Source organism: Eurosta solidaginis, chromosome 4 (genome assembly GCF_040869045.1).
Source record: "Eurosta solidaginis isolate ZX-2024a chromosome 4, ASM4086904v1, whole genome shotgun sequence".
Classification (NCBI taxonomy): Eukaryota; Metazoa; Arthropoda; class Insecta; order Diptera; family Tephritidae; genus Eurosta; species Eurosta solidaginis.
The window spans coordinates 13,059,660-13,080,786 of NC_090322.1; the positions used below are offsets into that span (position 1 = coordinate 13,059,660).

General features: G+C 35.8%; 1 pseudogene; it reads left to right on the forward strand.

The window, feature by feature from the left end:
* The first annotated feature begins 13,620 nt into the window (after nucleotides 1-13,620).
* LOC137248409 (pantothenate kinase 3 pseudogene) lies at nucleotides 13,621-14,735 on the forward strand (annotated as a pseudogene).
* The last annotated feature ends 6,392 nt before the right edge of the window (nucleotides 14,736-21,127 follow it).

Consider the following 21,127-nt stretch of genomic DNA (forward strand, 5'->3'; position numbering starts at 1 on the left):
TTTACATGACCCCCAATATCTGTGCAGCTGTGCGCTTTCTAGGCAATTCCCTAACCAGCAAAATCATACCTGGATGTATTGGCGGAGTTATAAATCAACAGATCATTTTAATATAAGGTAAGGAGTCATTTGAATTACTAAGTTAGGATTAAGTGTTAAAGTTCAAAACATAAATCACCATTTGCGTCACTGCGTTGAACTTTGGTCCTTGCGAGCCAAATTTGACACAGTGGCAACGCAAAAAAGCAAAACATAAAAGGTACAACAACGTTCATGTATCGCCATCACTAGATTTTTCTTCATTCGAAAATTTACATTCGCGTGTGGCGGTAAACTTAAATAAAATTCTTTTTGTGAAAGTTATTTCAAACTTATTCCTATATCTTGTGAAAGTAGTTTTTCCTAAAGTGAACAAATTCGTTGTTATTCAAGAAACATAAATATCGATAAACAACCCTCACTTTTTTGTTGCCCCCATAGGAGCACCATCATTTCTTCCCGAAAAATTCATGCTACTTCCAAGTGAAATAATCGTAAATCTTAAGGATGAGAACTACAAGTAAACGCACGTAAGTCTTTGCAATTACAATTTTCTTAAGCATGCATTTGTTCAGCATATAATCCCGTTAGTTACCGTCAGCCGTTATGTGTTCACATATACGGCCGCACGTATACATACATACATATGCAAGTACATTCCATAGTGTACCTATACAAGTGTGTTCACTAAGCGATAAACGTCAAAACTACAAACAGCCTCGCTCACCTGATGGAAATCTCAGGTCTAGAGTCGCATTTTTGGTCTCAACGACAACATTTTTGACTACCAATCGTATCGACTTTTTCAATTTTTCAATCATTCGGCGCATTCGGTAATGGTATCCATTTTGAATTCGCTGTCATTCCGAATCCAGCGAGTGCCTGTCAGAATGCTTGACAGATAAGTCAACACACTTGTACTTGTACACTATGGTACATTCAGCCCTATTCTGCATTTCGACTTGGATTGGAATTTTTTCGATTTGGCAATTTTGGTATTCTGTGTTCCAATCTCTTTCGATCCAACTTCGAATCGTTCGATTTTTTGTATTCTGCATTTCGATCGTAGTTCCGTTTTTCTAAGTTGCAAATTAGTTGGCGGAAAAATATTTTCTTTTTATTTTTTTATTAATTTATAACATAATTTTAACAAAAATGTAAGTAAAACTTGTTAAGAAACGTAGAAGGCTTGATGATGATTGTTTTTTATATGTTTCCAGGTCAAAAACAACATGTCGATGTCGAAGTCCTTGGACGTATTTGCGCCGCAAAAGTATCTAACACATACTTGAAAGCATCCTTGTTAAGTCGAAAGTTTTTTATGAACCTAAATAAGAAAATAAGTCATTAAACTATACCACTTTTAAGTTCAATTTCTTACAATTTGTCACTCATCTCAAATGGATCACACAAATCTCGCAATATTTGCCTTTCCATTCTCACCTGGCAATTTTCGTATGCGTTGCTTTCCAACTCCATAAATAATGCCGCGGCTATTGATTCCATTATAATAGACAGCTATAATTTGTGTCTGTTCGTTGGGTCCAGATATATGCCAAAGCAAGCTGCCGGAGTAGAGGAAGGTGAAGCAAAAACGTAAACAATCCTTGCGGAAAGAATAAATAAATCTTCATAAAGTATTTTAGGGCAGTGCAATGAAATTAGCATCCTTAAAATTCAGAAAATGTTAACTATATTCGTGCAGGAATCCGTTTTAACAAAACTTGGTGGCCACGGCAGGGAATTGGCCAAAAGAACGACAAAAACACACTTACAATTATGAAATCACTTCACTCAAAAAATATAACACTGCGGCAATATATTCTATTGCTTTTTTTTTTGTACAAAATGGCGTGGATAATAAAATATAAACGTTTTTCAGTATTTTTTTTACAAATTTTCTTTATTTTATTTTGTTCCAATGTTCACACATTCCGTACCAACAGCTGATTTCGAAAAATCATTTGCTCTTCCTCTTCTCTTTACAATTCCGTCGTAATGCAGAATACCAAACTTCGATTGAAGCGGAGCGTAGAACGGGAACGTAATCGAAATGCAGAATAGGGGTGATTATTCCAGTCCGCTATATTTCAAATAGCGTGAAACGTTTCCCACAATTCCACAGTGTAGGTTTTCTTATTTTATGTCCAAATTCGATCATTACAACAACAACAAACAACCATATTAATCAGGGCTGTCATGGAATCCAAGTCGGTTTAGAGTTTTGTCGGAATTACAAACCAATATTGATTTAAATTGGCGTCATAAAACCGTATTGGTTTTGCTCTTTTCGAATGTAAATAAAAGCGATGTTCGAATCAGCTGTTTTGCAGTTTTATCGGTGCACCGGCAAATTTGATGTTAATTTTTTTGGCAAAATTTTATAAAATAATTGGTTTGTGCATCGAAAGAGAAATAAACAAATTTATTGACTTCAAAATGGCATCATCAGTTGTAGCATTTATGTTATTGGAAGAAGAAAGTTGCGAGAATGTCAAAAGGAAAATTTCAGAGATCGCAGCAATCCATTTGAGTTGCCAGAGACGGCGTAATTAAAAATATTTCCTAATGTGGGTTTCTAAATATTTATAGTGACCCCTATTCTGCATTTCAATTACGTTCCCGTTCTACGCTCCGCTTTAATCGAAGTTTGGTATTCTGCATTACAATGGAATCGTAACGAGAAGAGGAGAGCAAATGATTTTTCGAAATCAGCTGTTTGTACGGAATGTGTGAACATTGGAACAAAATAAATTAAAGAAAATTTGTAAAAGACACTGAAAAACGTTTATATTTTATTATCCACGACATTTTGTACAAAAAAAAGCAATAGAATATATTGCCACAGTGTTATATTTTTTTGAGTGAAGTGCTTTCATAATTGTATGTGTGTTTTTGTCGTTCTTTTGGCCAATTCCCTGCCGAGGCCACCAAGTTTTATTAAAACGGATTCCTGCACGAATATAGTTGACATTTTCTCAAATTTATGGATGCTAATTTCATTGAACTGGCCTAAAATGCTTTATGAAGATTTATTTATTCTTTCCGCAAGGATTGTTTACGTTTTCGCTTCACCTTCCTCTACTCCGGCAGCTTGCTTTGGCATATAACTGGACCCTACGAACAGACACAGATTATATCTGTCTATTATACTGGAACCAATAGCCGCGGCATTATTTGTGGAGTTGGAAAGCAACGCATACGAAAATGGCCAGGTGAGACTGGAAAGGCAAGTATTGCGAGATTTGTGTAATCCATTTGAGATGATTGACGAATTGTAAGAAATTGAACTTAAAAGTGGTAAAGTTTAATGACTTATTTTCTTATTTAGGTTAAAAAAATTTTCGACTTAATAAGGATGCTTTCAAGTATGTGTTACATACTTTTGCGGGGTAAATTAGTCCTAGGACTTCGACATCGACATGTTGTTTTTGACCTGGAAACATATAAAAAACAATCATCATGAAGCCTTTTACGTTTCTTAACAAGTTTTACTTACATTTTTGTTTGAATTCTGTTATAAATTAATAAAAAGAAAACATTTTCCCGCTAACAAATTCGCAACTGAGAAAAACGGAACTACGATCGAAATGCAGAATACAAAAAATCGAACGATTCGATGTTGGATCGAAAGAGATTGGAACACAGAATACCAAAATTGCCAAATCGAAAAAATTCCAATCCAAGTCGAAATGCAGAATAGGGCTGAGTGTATTTGCAGTTACATTGCATACTATCGCATAAACGAAGAGGCTTTCCGAATGGTATTGGACATCATTGAAGGACGCTTAACTCACTCGAAAGATCTGCCAGTGCTGCAACTAGCAGCTACGTTACGATTTTTAGCTGAAGGACCCTATGAAAGATCAGTTAGCAAGTATTTTAGCATGAGTGTAGGTAGCAGCACGGTGTCAACGATTTTAGATGACGTGCTTCGTGAAACCCTTCGCAATATCTGGATGTTTCTCCAAATACTGTTTTGCATTAAATGTTTATGCTTTCCCCTATTAAGAATGAAAATATATGTAAATTTACATTTATTTTTATAAAATAAACCTTTATTTATTTACATTTTTAGAAAATACTCAACTGCAAGAGAAATACAACTATTTTTTTTTCCTATTTTGGGAATTGAATCTTCCAATTCCAATAAATGGCAAGAGGACCCTTAAATTGCTTCTTAAATCGTCAGGTTAACAAACGTATAAGGGTAATATACTTCTAACTATATACTTCAGCTAACACATGTCGCAAAGTAAAAACCCGTAGCACAATTTTTTCCTTGTAATTGTTAAATATATGGCTTGTAGCCATGTGCTTTTTCAAGATTTGTAATTCATCATGAGTTATATTTTTATGTCGGTATTATAATTTCACTCCCATCCACCAAGTGGTACCTCCATCACGTCCAAGCCAGTGGCCTCAGACATCCCCCAGACATCCTCCCATTGTTATAGACATATAAATTTCATCATCATGTGTCGTGTTGATTTGTTAAATAATTCAGCGTTTTGGGTAATTCCCAGTGGTGACTTGTTTTCTTTATGTAGATTATTAATTTTTTAATTGCAAAGTTGTAATTCCAATTGTAGAAATTTGTTTAATTGTGAAGTTGAAACCAGGTTAGACAAGGTATTGTAATGCGCTTGTTATAGTTGTTATGCTATGCTTATTTGCTAATATTTACATAATTTTATTTTTTTCAAATGAATTTTCATCGTTTAATGAATTTATATTAATTTTTTGTCCCAATATTTACATAACCTTATTTTTGTTATATTCAATTAATCTACGTATTTAGTGTTATATTTTAAAGAATTTATATTCACTCGTCATGTGTATATGACTGTACATTAAAATATGGAGATGTTTTCTATCTCGTTATTTGTCCTCAGTGGTGTTATATGTATTTTTACATATTATATATGAGGTAATCTCTAGCCCGTTACATGATTCCGTTACTTGCACTTAGATTTCATATCGGTGGCGTTGTATTATCAAAGAATAATTATCAAATTTGGTATACTTATGTAAATTTATTGTTGTAATCTAATATTTATGTAAATGTATTGTTGTTAAAATCTTCTCAAGTATTCCAATCTTTTTTGCCAATATTTAGTTTTTAGGTTGTTTTATTTTAGTAAGAAAGTTTTCATCGTATTAAGTCTTGTATTGTAGAAATTTTATATAAAATAATATTATATTTGCATGACTGTACATTTTTGTATTAGGCTTAAATTCCGTTTTTAAGATCCGTTATCACATAAGTATCAAATTTTAATATTGCACAGGATTAATCTCTTTTTTTTAAACGAAAGTCTATTTAACTATACAGTAAAATTATTTTAATTGAACTAAACCCATTCTTTAAGCTACACAAAACATAATTTTTTTTTTACAAAACACTTTGTAGGTACTACATTTAAACGGTACGGACCAAATATTTCCATATTTTTTCGTCGGTGACAGCGCATTTCCTCTGAAGCCTAATCTCATGCGCCCTTACCCTGGTCGAAATTTGTCACCCGCCAAACGAAAGGTTATCCTCCGTACGAGTGCACATTGAAAACACCTTTGGTATATTAGCAAATAGATGGAGAGTTCTTCATACAACGATTCACGCTGCTCCATGAAATGTGGACAAAATTGTTTTAGCAATTATTTAATGCTTGACAGTAGTAGTGGAGACTTCGATCCGAACAGAGCCAGCAGTGATGAAAATGGGTATTTCGATTGTGGACAACTTTCAACAAGAATGACATCTATTCGAATTGCTCATTCCAATCGATCAACAAATGAAGCATTTAGTTTGAGAGAGGAACTAGCGGAATACTTACTAGAAAGGCCAATGCGATCTGTGTGAAATCCGCAAACGTACCTTAAAATACCAATGCGGACATATGTGGCTACTTTTTTTATTTTACCAAATCTTATAATATTAAAAGTGAAGCTTTAAAATATACGGTAAACTAGGGTTGGAAAAATTTAAATGCAGTAAAATGTCCTCTTATCCTACAGCTTTTGTATTAAGTTTGAATGAGCTGTCTCTCTTTTTACAAAACTTGTCTTCGTCTTTTTACTGATATGTTTTAGAGTTCCACTCTCATTTAGTCCCTATACAAATCTCCTATTTGTTGCCACCTGTCGATATGTACCAATTATTGGACTTCACTGCCAACGGGAGCTAAAAAATAATAATATTAGCGTTTTCGGAGGGTGCCACCTACTTCTCAAGAGGGCCTGAATGGCTAATAAAATTCTTATAATTGGAAATTTGTACGGAAAATCCTTTATTCCGGTTTTCCTCAATTTAGAAAGAAACACACACATTCTAATTTATTATAAGTATTTATTTACGTTGCTATATTAGCCTTAAAATTTTGTAGAGATAATGTTAAATAATTATCTTTTATTTGTTCTGAGATTACTCATTCTTATCGCATTCATAGATCGTCGATGTTTTGCAAAACCGTCCAATTCGCAAAAGTGAGATTTGATAACCCAGAGCTCCAGACATCTAACTCGATCAAAAAAAACATTAATTTGATATTTGAGTACTAATTGTTTAAAATAACGGTTAAATTAAGTTTTTATTTCAAAATTGAATATAAGCTCCTTTTGTTAAAATAAGCGAGCTTAGGGGAAAAACCGCAGGCATATTGAAATTCACATGAACTAAATGCTATTAGGTATTTAGAAAAAGGATTACTTTATTATCATAGCAAAAACCTCAAAAGAAAAAAGTGGTCTGTAATAAGTTTCACTGCTCCCCTGTTAAGTTTCAGTTCCGCGAGAGAGGCGGAATTGCAATTGGTCGATAGGTGATTTTGCAAAGACATCGACTAGATACATCTGCTAGTAATAACAGCAAGAATAGTTTGCAAACTTTAACACATATTTTTGTATTTTATATCCATTGATTAAAAAGAAATTTTATGAATTATATAACGAAAAGTACATATGTCTAGAAAAAATCGAAAAATATGCTTGAAAATTCGACATGTTTTTAAAATTCTTAATGAAACTTTCCAAATGGTTTTGAAAATTTTGGGAAAATTTAGTATGCAGTATAATTCTTTTTATCATTCAATCATTGAAAATGTAATATTTAGTATGAAATATGTTAATTTAAATGTTTTTAAAAATCTCTATAAAAATTTCCAAATATATATTGAAAATTTAGTATGCAGTATAATTCATTTTATCATTCAATCATTCAAAATGTAATATTTAGTATGAAATATGGTAATTTAAATGTTTTTAAAAATCTCTATAAAAATTTCCAAATATATATTGAAAATTTAGTATGCAGTATAATTCATTTTATCATTCAATCATTCAAAATGTAATATTTAGTATGAAATATGGTAATTTAAATATTTTTAAAAATCTCTATAAAAAGTATATAAAAGTATGCAGCATAATTCATTATATCATTCAATCATTCCAAATGTAATATTTTTAGTATGTAATAAGTTAATTTAAATAAGTATTCTGTATTAACAGCAGCGAACAGAAAAATAGCAGTGGCAATCAAATTAAATTCGCCAATTAAATCCCTTTTTTCGATATTTGAAGAAAAAGCTTCAATGAATTTTGTTGCTAAAACTATGCAAACCATTCGCAAAAAAGTTTACGAAAAATTTGAAAATTCGAGAGAATTTTACAAAAATTTCAAAGCTTTTATTAGAGTTCTCTGAATTTCTTTAAATATGCCTCCTTGTTGTGCAATCAATTTAAGTCTAACAAAGTTATAGGTCTCTCGAAGGGTGTTTTAGATTTTCCTCTATACAAAACGTGAAACAATTACTTTTTTATATCCAAATGCGTGTCGGGAAAAAAGTTTCGAAAGTCAAACCGAATTCTGAGAGACCTATAATTTTGTTAGACTAAAATTGATAGGACCAGAAGGCTGCATACTCAAAGAGATTCAGAGAACTCTAATAAAAGCTTTGAAATTTTTGTAAAATTCTCTCGAATTTTCGAATTTTTCGTAAACTTTTTTGCGAATGTGGTTTGCATAGTTTTAGCAACAAAATTCATTGAAATTGATTGAAGCTTTTTCTTCAAATATCGAAAAAAAAGAATTTAATTGGCGAATTTAATTTGATTGCCACTGCTATTTTTCTGTTCGTTGCTGTATGTCTTTACAATACACACACACACATTTACCATCAAGTAGTATAATCTCATTACTCGAAGTAACATAAAACTGTCAATTAATACGTCCAGTTTTGATTTGTATCTACTTTTATGGCAAAAATGAATTTTTTTCTCACAAAGGTCTATTGTAGCTGCTTACATAATTCAGCCATCTTACTTTAGCGCAGTAAATTCACTCCATGCAAGTTTAGCAAAATATGTCTAATTAATTTCCAAACTTATATTTTAATCGATGCAACTATTCATAATTTTTGTACAGGAGCTGTTATCCCTCAGAAAAATTATGGCATACATACTTCCAAACTAGCAAAGCAATAGCGAAAGTAACAAACGTTTCAGGATTTCCCTGATAAAACGCTCCAAAGTTCTAGATCGGCTATACATACAAACACAAAATACATTTTTATCATAAAAGGACCCATGTACAAATTAGAAGTTTTGTAGTATTTTTTGATAAGTTACGTAATTGCTTTATGAAACGAAATAAAACCTGAACTGTGAATAATAAAATTACTATGGGTTAACTGCGTCAGCAAAAGTGTATGTGTATTAATAAAAAGTTTATAGGGTTAGAACCATAGCCACTTTTGAAATGCCATACTGTGTTTTGTGAACGCGAAAATAAAATGTGATTCGCTACTCGTACAAATTTCAAATATGTTGGTTAGGTCCTTTGTGCATTAAGCTAACGATATGTCTGTAATGAGAGGTAAGCAGTCGCAACTCCACTTTTAGTCCAAATGGAATTAGTACCATTTTTCAATTTTATTATGGCTTCTTGACCTTCTGGCAAAAGATCTTAGCTCAGATATTGTTGGTTGCCTACACTTCGAATTCTACGATGTATTGCCATTGTCATTGTCATTGAGGTACTTGTTTTTCTCATTTCTCAAAATATATTTTTTGGACTTACGACTGTTTACCTATCAGCTAAAGACGTGAAATTATTGAACACTTGTCTTTCCTAGTTCTTCATAAACTAAAGCAACAACTTTCCTTTCAATATTGTGCACATTATTCTGTGATAAGTTGGCACTGGAAATTGTTTTCGCCAAGCTTTCAAACAAAAGCGATGTTGAATCCCGTATTTTTTCTTGCTCAGGGGTACAAGCTAAGTCTTGAATTGTTTTTGCGCATTCTTTTAGCACATCCTTGAAAACTGAAGTAACTTCGGCATCTGCTTGCTTTTTTGACTTCCGGTTCTTATTCTGAGCGACATAGCTTCTAGCTGCTTTATCATTTGAAGGTTTGGAATTCTCGTCAACTAACTGTGGTTCGTATACTATATACGGTTCGAAAGTAGCATCCATAATTGCATTTGGAGAATTGGAACAATCTGTCGAATTTTCGCTTATTTGCGATTCGTATATAAGTGGTTCACGATTTGAAGAGTTTGAGCAATCTGTTGACTTTTCATATACATCAGTATGTTCGTTAATCATGCCAGGATCACAATTTCCAACAGTTCTAAAAAGAAAAAAATATATGATTGATAATCTAAATTAATCTATTTTCTATTATATACATCCCAGTCCCGATCACACTATATTACATATGAGTATCACTGTGGTAATTCTAACGCATCTTTAGTCGTCTAAAAACTGCATTGTATTCATGTATTTCCAACTTTTTGTAGCACTTCCTGCGGTGCTCCCGGAAGGAGATAGCGCACAGCGCTTACGCCTTTTATAAGTGTCTCGCAGACTTTTCCACTTTTTACATGTTTCTCCTAAAAAGGATACTTAAACATATGAAAAGAACCCACATCCAAACATATAAATACTTACCATCCAAGTTCAATGCTATGCCAATATTTTCAAATATCGACTGCTTTTTATTTAAATTTTTATAATCTGAAGAACCAAGATTATATAAACAATCGTTTTCCTTAACTTGTTCTATGATATATTCACTTATATCCATTTTAATTGCGAATTTTTCTCAATTTTCAATTTGCATACAAAATTTTCACAAAATAATTTTACACAAACAGCTGATTTGACTATACTAAGGGTGACCATATGAAAGACAAAAGAAGAGAGAAGAAGGAACTAATGACTTCACACAAAGAACTCACTGAAAAACTTTATTATAATCATGCAAATTAATTTATTCTAATCCGGAGTTTGGAAATGTATGTTTGTGCTTTTTAAAGAACGAGATAAATGTATTTTTAGTTTAAATTTAACGTGAGCGTTGAAGAAAAAAATTAATATGGTCACCTTTGGCATAAATTGTCGTCATCGCCCGGCGGCGACGATAGAATTAAATCTATCGTCGCAAAATGACGTCGCGTAAATTCCGCTCTTGGCGTTCATTGTGTTCACCTTCATGTAATTATGGGGATTCTATTTTTGACAAGGCGATGTTCGTCGCGTTTATTTCGCGGCGTCAGGGCATTGTGTTTCAAGCTTAATTCCAATTCGAACATTAAACCGATAACTTTGGATTTCATGACACCAAAGTAATTTTTTTGTCGTTTTTAAATCCGATTCTGACAACAATTGGATTGCATGACCCGGTTTTGCAGCATGTGCTGGAAACGAATCTTTTTAGAACGGTCACACTCATGCCAGTGTGTCACATGCAAAGGACGGTTGCATCCCACGGGGTGCTCTGGCCTAGATCCCAACATTCGTCGATCCCGACACTTACCATTACCCACCACTCAGTGCAATATGATCGATTTGATCCCGACATAGGCCGCAGGTACAGTGTCCTGGAACGACAAAGCAAATCTGTCCTGCCAAGAGTGCTGCCGAGTGTATAGGGAAATTAGCTAACGTAGGAGAATCATATGATCCGATATCCCTCCTATCGCCAGTATCCAAGACACTCAAAGCCATTTTGCTCCCCTATTTCACCATAAACCTGTGTCTTGTAAATCTACAGCATAGCTTTCGAAAGCTACATGTCATTACCACTGCGTTAAACGCCATCATAGCGTTAGACTTATCAAAAGCTTTTGATACCGTAAACCCCCTTCCTTACTTCCTAGTCTCAAAAGGTGGACTGCAAGTTATGTGTCCGGCCCTCAGGCATCGGTGAATTTGTTCACCTTCTACATATCGAAGCTGCCTTCGCCACCAGAAGGAGTAACTGTATCCTACGTCTACGACTGCACGATAGTGACTACAGGTCCCGGCCGACCCATTTATGACCTATGTAATAACATAAACGACTATCTCCCTAATATCTCCACTTTCTTCGCCTCTCGGAACTTGACATTGTCACCGACCAAGTCATCGGCGACTTATTTGCCATACATAAAACAGAATTTCGACCATATTTATTAAATGCCCTGAACTCATAAAAGAGGAAAGCACTCTCCCTAGGGAGACGCGCGTAACTCTAGCTCAACTTTGATCTGAATTCTGTAACAGGTTAAACTCTTACCTATCCAGAGTCAACCCCGATATACATAATGTACGTCCTGCTTGCAATGTATCCCCACATGACACCAACGATCTCTTTAATTGAAATGTGGAACCAACGCCTCTTCTCACTCTGGTTTACCCTGTTGAAATTGCAAATTTCCTTGGACTCCCGTTAGAGGATATTGATGATAATTTGTGAGTGGTCGCACCTATTGGATGGCACTACTGCAACCAAAGAAGATAAATATAATAGGAGACGTCACTCGTTACTTTGCATAATGTTATTCGTTAGGGTACTCGCAGCATTGTTTTTGGGCGAGATGTGCATAAATGTCTTTATACCGTTTCGTGGGGTATTTGTGTTTATTTTTCCGACTGTATTTAATTAATTAATTAATTTTCTTTCCAAAAATCACATTTGAATAAGGTGCGTACACGACATGGATAAATGCGAGACGATTGAAAATGTCCCTCATGGAAAACATTAGGCATACATTTTTTTTATTTCCAGCGAGTTACTCGTCACTCGTAGCAGACTGGTGGCTCTTATTATATTTATCCTCTTTGCTAGAACAACAACCATATTAGACATCCACTTCGATGGGATTACGCTACAGACTGTTTAACATCCAAAAATACTGGGTGGGACGTTCGATCAGAACTTACACTTTGGTGAGCATGCATCCGCTATTGTACCTAAAGTCCAGAGATGTAACAAAACCTTCAAATATTTTGCCGGCCGCACTTGGGGAAAAGATAAAGAGGCGCTCATTACTCTTTTCAAAGCAATTGGCCGGCCGTTTGCATGCTACGCGTCCACGATATGGTGGCCAAGCCTAAGGGTTACTCACTGGAAATAATAACGGGCCTGTCAAAACACCGCTTTAGAATTGCTACGGGTTGTCTTATGTACCCAGAATACCACTTGCACAGTGAGGCGAGAGCAGGCATGCTTAACGAACGAAACGATATCATTTCGTTACGATAATCAACGCTAATAAACGAAACGAAGTCACTTCGTTAATTTGACGATCTTAACGTTAGCGTTGATTATCGTAACGAAATGATATCGTTTCGTTCGTTAAGCATGCCTGGGCGAGAGTATTCCTCATAAGGGAGAGAAATGAAATGCTGAAAAAACAGTTTCTGCTGAATACCCCGAAACCTGGGAATCCCAACAGGCATCTGATTGAATACGCCCCGCCTCCCAGGGACTTAAGACGTCATCTCCGCAAACATTATGAGGAAATAAGGCGCCTGACAACTCAGTTGTATGAGAAAAAATAGCACAAAAAGGTCCTCAATAATAGCCACCAAAACGTGTCGGATCACTATATCAGGAATTGCCTGGCGAGCCCCGTTCTCAAAGTTAAATACCTCAAACTCGCAGTTTTGTTCTGGTTCAATCTCGGCGAAATAGTGTATTTTTTAGGCCGAACGCTGCAAACTCATAACTGAATATATTATTGGAGTCATAACTCAACTAGTCTAATTGTCTGATCCTGTAGGCATAATAATTTCAGAAGAACTAGTCCTGAAAGAGCTGGAAAAAATAATAACAACAACAGGCAAGGGTATTTCTTTTATTTTAAAGGAAAGGAAGTAAAGACCGAACTGCTGAAATTCAGAAGTGGAATAGAAAACCCCTGATAGAAGTCTTTGGTGGTATGAGTACCATAACTACAAATAGGAATAAGCTTACTCATATCGTCATCATCATAAGTTCGTTCGAGAGACAACTGTACCACTAGAAACACGTAGTATAATTTCTGAGTTTATATGTGAATTTATTGATAACTGTATATTAGGATAAGAACCGTTATCCCGGTAGAACTATATAATAGCTTATATGGATGTATATTCTTCACCACCAATAAAGATCAGTTACTGCTTTCACACCCCTTTTTTTCATGAATGTAAAATTTTGTATTTCCATTTGTGGTTACTTCAGAAACAATCACGTTCACATTTCAATAATTTTTCGAAAATTATTTTTGAAAAGTGAATATCAGCTGTTTGGAGAGTGTGATTACGGCTCGTGATGCGACTCGGTGTACTGCTACTTAAATCTTTGCCGACCAATGTAATACCCTTGCTCGGGCTCGACATTGGCGGCACACTAACCAATTTAGTATTTTTCGAGCACAAAAGTTTGAGGTCATGTGAGGATAGTAAAGCGCATCGTTTGCAACGTTATTTAACAAAGAACAACAAATATTGGCGTAGCGGTTATCGTGATGTATATTTGCAAATCAACCATGTCGAATTAGATAACTTTGGGGCTCTCTACATTTCATACGCTTCCAAACTGTGGATTTAAATAATTTTTTTTTCGGAGATTAAGCAACATGGACTAGCCGAGCCCACGCAGACGATTTGCGCGACGGGTGGTAGTGCGCACAAGTTCGAAAAAGATTTATGTAATCAGTTCGGTATAAAGTTGTTCAAATTGGATGAGTTCGATACGCTTATCAGAGGTATAGTCTTTGCTGCCGAGTTACAACAATGTAAAAAATGCTACTATTTGAGCAAAGAACTTGGTGCGACTAACATCGAGCTCCATAGCTTCGACTTTTCAGATCCATATCCATTGCTATTGGTTAATATCGGCTCGGGCGTTTCCATATTAGATGTACGTGGGCCAAAATAATATAAACGTGTAAGTGGTAGTAGCTTAGGTGGTGGAACTTTTCTAGGTCTTTGCAGTTTGTTGACGGGAAGTATGTGTTATGAGGAGGCCATTGCGTTGGCTACCAAAGATGATCATCGTAAGGTGGATACGATGGTGAGTGATATATATGGTGGTAGTTATGAACGTAACAATTTGTCGGGAAATCTTGTGGCAGCCAGTTTTGGACATATGTACAGTGAGCAAAAACCTACACGCGCAACTCGCGCTGATTTGCACGTGCTACACTCGTCACGGTCACCAACAATATTGGAGCTATAGCGCAAATGTGTGCATTTTATCGCAAAGTGGGTAAAGTGGTGTTTGTGGGCAATTTCTTGCATATAAATCCGATTTCGATGGAAATGTTGGCACATTCTATGGACTATTGGTCGAACGGTGCCATGAAAACAATATTTCTCAAAGAGGAAAGTTATTTTTGGGCGCTAGGATGCTTGCTGAGTAATCATCCGAACGCTGAGAGCTGAGGAGGCTGAAGAGGGTTAGAGAGAGAGGAATAGTGGACAGAGAACATGTGTGAGAAAATTGTCAATAACAGTGAAGGACAGAGTAGCGGATGACATAATACCAATTGGAGGACGAGAGATATGATTCGAATACTAAAATATTGACATACCAATAGGAGATTTAACAGAGCCCAGAAACTGTTTTAAAAGCGCTATGTGGAAGACAACAATATTGGAAAAGCTGGCCTAAAAGGTGCGGAAAATGAATGTTAGTTCATAACTAAAAGTCATTATGCAGAATCCAAATAAAGAGATTTGAAAAGTGGTAACATATACATAGGTTTATTTACAATTTGGAAGCAAGGATACAACCGATGAAGTTTATGTTCTACCTTCAAAGGAATGCAAGTAAGTTAAGAAAGATTTGTTTAAATTCAAAAGTGGAATAAATAACTCTTGATCAAAATTGCCTTGAACAAGCAGACGGAGCCCGTTCACACTTCCGAGTGTGGTTAGCAGATTCAAACCAGATACATAATTTTAGTGTTACCTCGTGAGATCAGGTAATAAAGTTGTGACACTCATATTTGGATGAATTGCAGTATTATTACTCATACAACAGCAATTTCCTTGTTACTTCACTTGTTTCAAGCCGAAGACGGCTTTGATGGGAACTTTTAGGCATAATACAAACTGAGAAGGGTTCAGAATGTAAATAAATACAATTGTAAATGTTGAACCGTAAAAAAGCAACAAAAACTGTGAATGTAGATAACGGAAGAGATAGAACGTTCTTTTCTGGTTGCATGCTTTCTAAGAATGGCCCAGACCCACATTGTGGAATCTTTACCGACACTGTGGTCTATCGATGAACGAAAAAATATATAATATCAATGTCATACATACAAACTAACGGAAGTGTGTAAGTGTTACCATTTGTATAACTAAACAAAACGCGTTCAACTGCTAACTTGAATGTGAGTTCCAGTCGAGGCTTTGAGGAAACGAATCAACATGCGCTCTACGTATTACCCTACATACGAGTTTACGACTATCCATTTATGTTAGGTGCGCATGCGCTGTAAGCCAATGATATACATACACATAAACGTATGTACGTGTATGCCAATTGTCTGCGTAACCCCATATTGACTTTTGATGTATTTTCCATTGAGGTACATTGTATTTTATAAGGCAATGAAAGATTGCATCAATGATCAGGAATGGAGTCTTGGTAGCGGTGGGCTTAAGAAAACATTCGATGTTCCAATATTTGGTGTTCAATCATAGATCAGCTTGTAATTTTTTTTGATTGAACGTTAAAAAATCTATGCGAAAAGCGACTCACGAAAAGCAGCCTTTCGGTCGATCATATGAGGAATCTAAAAAGCCACCTGGGCCGGATTTACATAGGACGCTTTGTCGCGAAATGTAGAAGAGTACGATTTGACACGATCACGTTAAACCGTCCAGGTCATCCCACCCCTCTCTCGACTTTAAGCTATATTTTCACAGAAGTTGTTTCAAGAACCCTCTGAGCTTTTTTGAGTGTCTTCCTGAAGATTTCTGATATCTGACACCGATTCAGAGCAACGAAATTGATGAATTCGTCTTTCTCAATGAAGTGGAGGTCTAGCATAATATGATATGAGATCATAATATGACCTCGCCAGAGAAGACTTTGGACTTTTATTCGTTGCACTCTTTTCATATCCGCGTAAAGCTTATACAGCTCCTACTTTGATACAATACCGCTGACATCAGGAGTCAGCTATCAAAACACTCATGTGTCCTTTCTTTACCATGTGCCGACAGCAATTGACCTATTTCCAATATTCACACCTGCAGTTGGGTAGCACTTGGCGAAGTTTATTGAAATTAATTAAGCAATGTTGGAATCTATGCTTTGCGAAATCGAAACTGATTAAAAGCTGTAACTAAGTTTTATGAATCAAATTAAAGGAGGAAATAAAGTTAATTGAACAATTTCCAACATTTCGAATGTTTTCGTTTATTACCTCACACTGCAAGCTCAGCTTACATGTGATTTAAGTAATTACCATAATAAAAATAACGGTAATTGAACTGATAACAACGTTACGGCTTGATTTATGCTTTTAGTTGTTATTTTCTTTTGTCCGTCGATTTTCGAAATAAATCAAGTGTGATGGTGGATACATAAATATTAGGGCGGGTCGATTTAAAAATCGCTCATTGCTCTGTGAAAATCGTATTCTAGGGATCAAAATAAGAAACTTTGCCGAAGGCACCATACCTCTAAAACGAATTCTGGTGTCCCCCATTTTGGGTCGAACTTTTGGGTAGGGGCAAATTTTGAAAAATCCCACTTTGACCCATTTAGAGTGCTCCAATCGAGTCCAAATGTGTGACCGACCCCCACTAACTTTGGAGGCCCGACCCACCAATGCCAGTGGCACACCCCCTGGAACCCCCTGGGGGTTCACCATACAAACATTTCAAATTATTTTATTGCATTTTTTTTTATTTGTTTATACGTAATAATAAAATGTTACGTATATGCAGTGGTGCACCTCTTTTCAGTTGGTATGGATATGTTTGTGCTGATTTTTTCATTTAAAGTGCAACAAAACCGGCGATTTTTTGGTTCCTTCGACAAAGTTTCTTATTTTGATCCCTAGAATATGATTTTCGCAGAGCAATGTGCGACTTTTTTGCCTCCCCACAAATCGACCCGGCCTAATAAATATGAATGTTGATATTGTAAATGAACTAAGTCTACTTTTCAAATTTGAAAATTTGGGAACGTAGCTCACAAGGGCGGCTGCCGTGGCGTGGTGGTTTACGGAAGGTCCTGGAAAAGCGCAACATCTAAAAGTCACAAGTAGTTAAAAAAAGTTTTTCTCGTTGGCTGGGAAAATAAATTCAGCGTAAAGCTCGTCGGAGCAGCTATCTAAGAGACCATAATCTCATATACATACCAAAACTCATAAGGTTCGCAGAGACTTACAGTCCCATACGGAGTAGCAAAATCATCAGTCTTTGGCTCTGACTTACGGAACGTCAATTGCGATGAAATGATAGTCCTTAACACGTTGAGGTTAGTGTTCATGTTTGCCTTCGTCCACATCTACGTATCCGTCTTCACCTTTCATCATTATGATTCTCCTTCCATCACCTTTCCTTTTAAATTTCCCTAAAACTTTTGCCTAAGTAAATAGTTGACAATCTACTTATCCCATTTTCGAGATAAGCGACTTCCTTTAATTTAGGTAATATGTTTAAATATGCAATTCCATTGCACGCAAAAAATGTTTTGTGAATATCTGAAATACTGGAATTTTTTCGCATGAAATTTATATGAAGAGAAAGGTACTGTGTTGTGTACACTTAAAAAAATTTGTTTTCATATTTGAATTTTATACGATGCAGCACGAATTTGAAGGTGAAGCTGAGCTGGACAGTTTAATGCTTAAACCTTTGGGTTGAATCGACGATAAGAGAGTTTTCGGCTAGTAGAGATGCATGGCTCTGTATTTCCACACCGGCTTTGCCTAGTCAGGAATCATTATTGACAGTTACAAAATAATGATGACGATCTTCAATTTTGTCCTGTATTGGCGATTACCACGGTCTTGGACTGTGTTTGGTAGAATAGGCGAAAGGGCAGATGTTCACGGGTTTGCACCAAAGGCCAAACTGTACTTAAGGCGCTGGCTCAATACTTAAAAACATATGCGTCATAGGAAGTTGCGGCTAAATCATATTGCCATCACGTCTTTAGTAAACTCTGGATTGTGATCTACACGGCAGCTCTTGGAAATCGATTATTAGGATCAACGAAGCTATAGCTATAAACCTTGTAAATATGTCAGACAGGTCTGGACTGGGGTATATATAAAAATCTCGACTTACGCACGCATAAATTCAGACCAAGAGAATTTTATATATTTTGGTCTATCTGGATTGCATGTTCTACAGATTTCTGAAAATTGTCGGGGTTCTGAAAGGCGGTGTTACGAGGTCTACTCCTAGAAAGGTGTCTGCTCACAATAAGTAGAAGAGCTTACGGACAACTTGCTGAAAGACCATACCACAAAGTGTAAACACATGACTGTAATCCCGCTACAATCAGTCCTTCCTACCTTGAGGAAAATGAGACGGCTAACCGTTTTCTATGAGTCTGCTCTTTAAGATGCGTTGATACCAGACAAAGGGAGATCTAGACAGCTTCACAAACGAACTTTTACTTGAAAGTTTTTTTGCTATAATTTTTTTCTAGTATTTTATTTTGTTTTTGGGAGATAGATATAAAGCTTAAAAAAATAGCACAACATATACCACCCATTTAACAGATGGCCGTCTATCTATTACGTACCGAAATTGCATAAATTATTAATTGTGGGTATAACACGCTAACATTTTAATTACAATAACCGAATTATGAAACGTTAAAAGGATTGTTAACGACAACAACAGACTACTAGACTAACAACTGTCGACTAACTACTGACAGCCGACTGCCTGCTTGTTTGCTGTCAGTCGCGAAATGGTGAAATGTGGCATCAATAGGAATAAGAAAACATATAAACGTACACGCACACATATCTACCAATATAAGGCGAACGAGGTAACGTAAGCTGTACATCGGGCTTGCGTTTATTACAGTGGCTAAGGTAAAGCAGCATAGGTGTAGTGTTAGACTTGTGTTGATAAAGAGGCTACGTCGACCCCATCGTTGTAGTGAAACTAGCAAAGAACGGGCAGAGAGTAGTTCATCATATACGTCCGAATTACGCCTAGAATTAGGCTGAGAAAGCGCACTGCTTTCACAAATGCAAGACCATTGAGATAGTGGGTTTAGAGGCATCTATATTGTTCCAGTACTAACTGCAATTAGTAGGGTCGAACAGTTTTTTTAATGTTAACTTCGATCGTTCTTCCAGACATTAGTAGATATCCAGTGCAGGATGATATTCAGTTTCGGTTGCGGCTTTGTATTTGTAATTGTGGTGGTTTGAGTCTCAAATGAGGTCTCAAGTAAAGGTCCAATATATCCCCATTGAATAAAAACATAGTACTTAGTTGGTAAACGTTAGCAGCATTCCGTAGCAAGTGTAGGGGAAAGCGAAAGAAATGGATATTCGGCGGAGTAGGAAGATATAGGGAGTGGATATTGTCGTAGGTACTTTTATGATATGATGACCGGTGGTCGACAGCAGCTGGTTGGCAGTAACAAACATTTATAGAGATAAAGGCAACAACCAGAGGTTGCAAGAAAGTAGCCAGTCGGTATCGATATGACCACGTCCTTCCTTCCTTGCACCATGGTATATTCGATGGATAAGTTCTTCCAAAGATTTTGAACTAGAATTTTCGAGAAAGTGTGAAGAAAGGTGCTATGCTGTTTTGTACGAGATTAACGTAGACATCAATGTCATGCAGCACATTAAATTCCAGCGATTAGCTTTTATGTCATGAAAACAATTTCCCTCACTCAGAAAGTTTCGCGTAGCGAGACTCGGGTTGGCTACAGATTAGAGATGTGACATAACAAAGACTTCTTTAGAGAAAACAAGCGAAATGGGACTAGATTTGTTGTTTATGATCTGCGTTAGTCGGAAAACGCATAAAAAATGATCCGCCTTCTCATTCTTCTCAAGGCAGGAAGGGCAGTTAAGAACAATATAATTGCTCACTGACTTAAAGGCTTCACACCAGGTGACAAATTCTTGTTATGTGAAACGATGAAGTGAAAAAACATGTTCATCTATTGGAGGAACTTTTTGTTTGGATCTTTTTTCCATTTCATCATTTCACGGAACAAGAATTCCTATCCAGATACGATATTCCATAAGGAGGGCAAAAAAAGAAACAGAACTTATTGACATTTGAGTATTCGAGAGTACTCAAAACAGCAACCGGAAGTTTAGTCAACTTTTATGACGTAACTAAAGTAGTTTGATTTGGAGGGGGTAGGTGATGCTTGGCAGCGTTTGGTTCATTAGGCGATTTTCGTTGATAAGCTTAATCGTCCAATAAGATTCATCTTTCAGGCTAATGACTTTTGTTTCACCTTGTACAGGTCTAGAAAAGCCAAGATAAAGATCGCAATTCATTTACTGCAAACAAAAAAAAAAATCAAACATTTTTGGGCGCCAATATTTTATTACAGAGGTACAGTTGTTTATATGCAAATTTTATGTATACATAACGTACATATATTTATGCACCGTTATCTAGCGCAATTGCAAGTTTGTTTATGTGCACTAATTTGTGTCTTGAAAACGTAAAAATAAATGTTGGTAAAATGAAAAAGGTAATATATGTCAATTTAAATTGGCGGCTTGACAGAAAGTAAATCAGCGACTGCATAACAAATACGGAAGTTTTTTGAGAGATAAAAAAATAAAATAAACAATTTTATAAATGCA